We start from the raw sequence: 6,000 nt of genomic DNA, 5'->3' as shown, positions 1-6,000 counted from the left end.
TTTTGATACTAAATCCAAAACACAGCATTATACCAGCTACTAGGAAGAAAATTAATTCTATCCCAGCCAAAACCAGGACACTGAACTTTAGTTGTAGATCCTCAGGTGGTCCAAATGAAAATGTTCTCCAGGAATAACTCTGCTGCCTGCCTCTTCCCCAGGCAGCCTCTCCTGGGCTGCCCTCCAGCTGCAGCTCCAGGCTCAAGGTGAGAGAGGGGGAAAGGGGGCATTTCAGCGCCGTGCCGCTGGGCAACACGTTTTGGGGCCTGAGCCACTCTCCCTCTTGCTGAGCCTCAGCTCTCTCCCTCGGACCATTCAGACCTGCGACTTCACTTACAGAAATCACCAGATGTAGGTAGGAAATTACAAGTCAGGACAGTGTTTTGTTGACCTCTACCTTTCCACAGGAACATCAGACACTCTGTCCACTCTTTCAAGCGAAGGAGCTTTAACTCATCCTTTCTCACGCTGGCTCCTACCTACAGAAGGCTGGACAAACCCTATCACTTTGAACAGGTTAAGAAAAAACACCATATGGAGTTAGTTGCAGGCCAGACAGAAATCATTGCCAAATCAAAGCACAAAGCTAATGCATCTGTGTAACATCATCTAATTATTGGCAGATAGATTATTTCACAGTGTTCTCCCAGGCCGAGTCATAAACGATTCAGAAACACGCTTTAGGATACAAGCCATGAATTCATAGCACTGGGGTCTGAAGCTCTTTTCAGCCATTTTATTCTAAACATCTGTAAAGGAGATTTTTGCTGCTATACACAGGGCTATCTAAATAATTTACATATCTCAGATTGTGATGCACTTCTATCACCATCTTGTCTTCCTCTTACATAAAATTAGAAGACCTTTAGCTAAGTAATCCAGGAGCAAAACAATAGCATATATTGGGCTTTTAAATCCTGTTAGCCAAATGATTAGATTTCTAAAAATACTTGAAGTTCAACAAAGTAACAGGTTTTGGTAAGCAGTCTGGAGAATAAAATTCATGCTTAAAAATAGCCACTGAAATATTTGAAATAAGAAAAATCAGTAAAAATCTAAGCTTATCTGCAAGTAATTCAAACAGGAAAACCAGGCTACATTCATTCATTTAATTTTCCATCACAAATGGCTGGAAGAGCTCTTAAAAAGAGAAACTTTCTTTTCTTTCAGGACCATAATGTTCGAAGCCCTCAGATGGTTTACACTGATGCTGTGGTTAAACAGCAAAGGAGAACTGGGTTAAGTACCCATAAATGAAGTAACCATACGACCACTCATAAATTAAAGGTAATATTTACACAAAAATAATTTACCTATCTTTAATACATCTGCTCTCCACTTTATGCTCTAACTTCTTAGAAAGAGGTAAAAAGATGAGCCAAAGACCCTGCTCTTCCTCCTGGCACATCTCTGGAGGGAGCATCCAGGATCTGGCTGGCGGTACATTTCCCAGGGGCTGCTCTAAAAGAGAGGAGCACGCTGGCCAAGAAGAAGTCGTCTCTGGACACCTCTGGACAAACGCCTTGTTTTCACTCATAAACTCTACAAATAGGAAGGTGCACACAGCGTAGTCTTAGCAAAAATGACATCCATGAGGTGTTCTATAGAGACACTGGAAAGAGAGAACACGATTCAAATCTTGGTTGGTTCAGTCTTAGAGCTACGTATCCTCTTCACTAGGCTGTAGAATTAAGTAACTCCCAAGCGGATGTTTCAAAAATACATCAATGAACTTACAGTTTTGATAGAAAGAGTTTGGCTAACTTCAGATTGCTTAATTTTTGGTAATGTCAGAAGCTGTGACTGTGACAATCCCTGGGGCTAGAGAAGTAATAACAAGTGTTAAAATTCTCCAGGCCAACGATGAAAAATCTTGGCAGACTGCAAGAGAACAAGCAACCACAAAGTCCTCCTTCCTCTGCCCCACAGTTTGCTGTTTATAGTTCACCATGCAAACAACTAACTGCAAAGGACAGGCAAAGGAAATTTCATCCTGTAAGGTCAACATCTCAGAGTTACAAATGTATTAAGCAATGCAAACTGATCTGCAGCTCCTAGGAGCTGGAAAAGCCACCAGCTGCAAGAACTGACAGCGAACACTCTTGACATCAAACACCTCCAAAATGTTATTTTCCACAGCAATGCTAAATACTGTTCTTTAACAAAGGGGAGAGCTCTCAGGCCTAGGGTTAAGCTAATCTCATCAGTAAAGCTGGGCTTTGTGATGTTGGCGGTCAACCACCACCTCCCATGTATGGTTGTGTGACACTTCTCAGTAATCTTCAGTGGCAGCTCTGTAAACACTGGAGGTTGTGTTATTCAAACTTATCCTAGGCATAACAGGAATTATACCACACTTTTCCCCACAATTATGATGCTGCTTTGTCTGTGGATATTCCTCTGGTTAAGCGTTTGTAGTTTTGAAATTTGGTGGAGCATAGAGGTGTTTTAGGATTACAAAATCCAGCTTTCTGGTCTCCTGCAGATTTAGTCCTGAACTACTGAACTGTGATTAAAACCAGAAGCTGAAACTAACAGCTGCAATAAGTAACATGGTAATGAAAGGAGATCTTCCCAAATAAGTCAGTTGTTAGTACCATTTGCTTTTCTCTCAGGCCAGATTAAATCCATAGGACAGTAGATCAAACTGGTATTGCAAGCCAGGAAGAATAAGAATATTTACTCCGTACCATCAGAGGCCTCTCCCAACAGCACAGAACAGCATTAAACCCTTGATAAAAATCTCAAATGTCAGAAAATAACATGAAAAACAAACAAGAAGGATGCAGAACATTGCCAGCATCTTCAGTCACAGCAATAACGGGGATTTTAAAAGAGAGGTGATTCTGCTCCCCCTTTCGTTCCTCTGTGGATGATCCTAAGGACCTTGAGCCTTTTCCAATGGCTGCTGGATACACTGAGATCAGTGAGCATCCGAGCGAACAAGGAAACACTTCAGAAGGTGCTCTCTGCATTTCAAGTCTGAAGTTTAGCAGACTGAGCCACAGCTACTTGGACTTTGCTGTGTGTATCAGCCTTTCAGTTTTCATTCAGGGGCCTTACTCTACAATAAAGCCAAAACTAAGACATTTGGCATAAGCACCACCAGTGCTCTCTTTCCTTACTTCTCTGACTTTTCAGCTTACAGGATGGAAAAACCCCAACTTTTTAAGTCAATAATACTCAACACGTTTAAAGCAGGATCTTGCAATACAGAGAAGTTATCAAAAATACCAACTATTTTTAGAGGCCTCATGTGGGCAACTGAAAAGTGTTTCATTGGCATTTCATAAAATTAGATGTAAATGTGTTAAAAAGCTCCTGCAGCTAGTAAAGTGCTAAGTGCAGAAGTTATTTTTCCTTTACCCTTTCTTTTTTTCAATACTGCCAATTTTATACATAAATACCATTATGGAATGATAAGAAAAAGAAGGAACTACTCTTTCTGGCTTCGGAGAGGGCTGATGGCTTCACTATGACTTCTACAAATTAATCTTATGAGTCAAAACCAAGTCTTTTCCTCTGTTTTTGCTCCTAAAATATTGCTTGATGTTTTCTGAAATCTGAATAAACACCTCATTTTCCACATCCTCTTCTGAAAGCCACTGAGAAAAGAAGTTCCAAAAGAACTTCCTGTTCATTTCATAAGAGATGCTCTTAAAGCTGTCACTGATATCCCCTCCTTTTCTTTGAAAGGAAGAGAGGGTCAGATTGCCCAGATCCAGGGAATGAACAGAACACTGACATTTAGCCAGAGGCAGTGTATCCTTCCTAGCCTGTAGTACTTTTCCCTGCTAATTGGCACATAAGAGCAAACTTTTGTTTGAGCTAAGAACCATTAGGTAAAGGTGGTGAACGAAAGAATTTCATTTTGGTGAACAAAATGAAAAGGATGTCTTCAACCTGGTATGGTTCATGTTGGTAAGGCCAAGCAGATGTTGAGCAGAATCTATGCAAAGATCATGTTATCGCTATGTCTTTGCTGCTTATTTTCACTAAGCGCATCATCCTTAACACATAATGTAAATATTCTGTTGCATACGGGTGCAGTGCTTTCACAGTGTGAGCCTTTACTGGGGCCTGCAGGGACTATCACCATAATAAACACTGCCCTCTAAAACAAGGTGATGTGAAGGAATCAACAGCTAATTAAAACCCCTAGTGCTCCAATTACAAATGGTGGCTTGTAGTCCCCTTCTTTCATTTACCTTTGCTCATCTCTATAAGCAAGATACACTACTTTCATTCCTCTCCAGACCAACACCCTCAAACTCCTGAACTGTATGTGTTAAAATATTTTAGAAAATCCCACAATTAGTCTGAGCTGTTTGGCATGCTCATGCCAGTTGTTCTTCCATCATTATGAACAACAACAACAACAACAACAAAATAGAACTAACTACGCCACTTAAATATTTACCCAGGAGTTTCCTTCCTCTGGAGATCTATCAAGTCATTGAAGACATATAGATTATACTTGGATATGAAGCTAACAACAACCCCAAACTTAACTCTAAATATCTTGAATCATCTCAAACTGGACCTTACTTCATATGGGAAGCCATATCTCACAATCACTTACGTCCAGCAATTTTGAACAGTTTAAGAAAGTGCCAAAGACTGGAAAAGATCCTGTCTTAGGAAGATTTTAGTTACCGAACAGCTGCAGCATTTATAGCTCCAAAGTCCAAAATGGCCCAGGATAGTTTTTGCTCCATTTTTCTCTGCAATGTCTTTACCAGAAATAACATTTAAAGCAGCACTACGACAAACATTCATTAAATGCTTAAATGCGTGGAAGAGGTCACAAAAGAAACACTTTCAGAACCGGACCTTAGATTGCACTACCATTCCCCTTTTGGAAATTATATAGCATGCTACCTATATATATTTCACGTACCTACTAATGAAAGTCGCATTCGGATACTGTTGTGTCTTTTTTCCTCTACAGCCAGAACCAGCGCAGATGGTACTACCAGATTAATTAAAATCACCACCCCTCCCCGGTTTCTTTCGCAGTTTGTGTTCTGTATTGTTCTCCCATTTAGACTAAACTCCTTCTGCTTATTTGTATTCAAGCATTACTTTTTATTTTTAAACAGCATACATCTGCTTTATTCATTAGAATAAATATTTTACACGCACATTATGTAGAGAAAGATTCTCACAGAAAAAGGCCGTCATGCAGTTTTCTGTATCGGGTTTGCAAAGGACGTTGGATGATAAATCAGAGCTCTGCCTGAAGCTGGTGGCCCCGTTACCATGCCTTGCAGGCAAGGGAAGCCTAGGAGGGCAGGCTAAGAGGACGTTCAGTGACAGCGTGTCAGCACAGCTTGGCAGAAGATGCCGATTTCAGAGGGAGAGGAATACACATTAAGTAGACAATTCAGTCTTAATGGTAATCACATTTTTTTATGTTAAGGTTTATATATACACTGACTTTCACCATTAAGTCCTATTTCCCTTGGAGATTACCACTAACTAACTGTTTCCCATTTTTCCTCATAAATAGTACCCCGAGTCAAGTATTTTATTACCTTTGTGCCTCAAGAAGAGAGGCTGACTTGCATCAGCTGCTCTCAGGACATGTTCTAGCATTTCATACCTTCAGAAGAATGAATCTCAGTTTAATACTCAGCTTTGCTGGAATTAGGCATGCTGACCAGCGACTAAATCAGATATTTCAGCTTCTACAGCTATTTCAGTAACAACCACATATAAATTGATTATAGATAAAAAATTTCTACTAACTGTGATGTATCTGGTATTGACAAGCGATACAGGAAGCTGGGGTTTGGTACTGACATGGCGCTGCAACAGGGAAGCTGCTGGGATCTCTGCATTCTCCTCCCAGGCAGCTTCAGAAGGCACAGTCTCTATTTTTAGGTAGAAATGCTGACCAGGTTGTCAGATCTAGCTATGACTGAGCTGGACACAACCTCAAACTTTATCTTCTGTTTGCACAGCTTAGCGTATCCTATGAAGGTTCAGTCAACATGA

The sequence above is a fragment of the Grus americana genome, chromosome 3 (genome assembly GCF_028858705.1).
Source record: "Grus americana isolate bGruAme1 chromosome 3, bGruAme1.mat, whole genome shotgun sequence".
Classification (NCBI taxonomy): Eukaryota; Metazoa; Chordata; class Aves; order Gruiformes; family Gruidae; genus Grus; species Grus americana.
The sequence above is the reverse complement of the archived record's forward strand: the minus strand, read 5'-3'. Positions refer to the sequence as shown.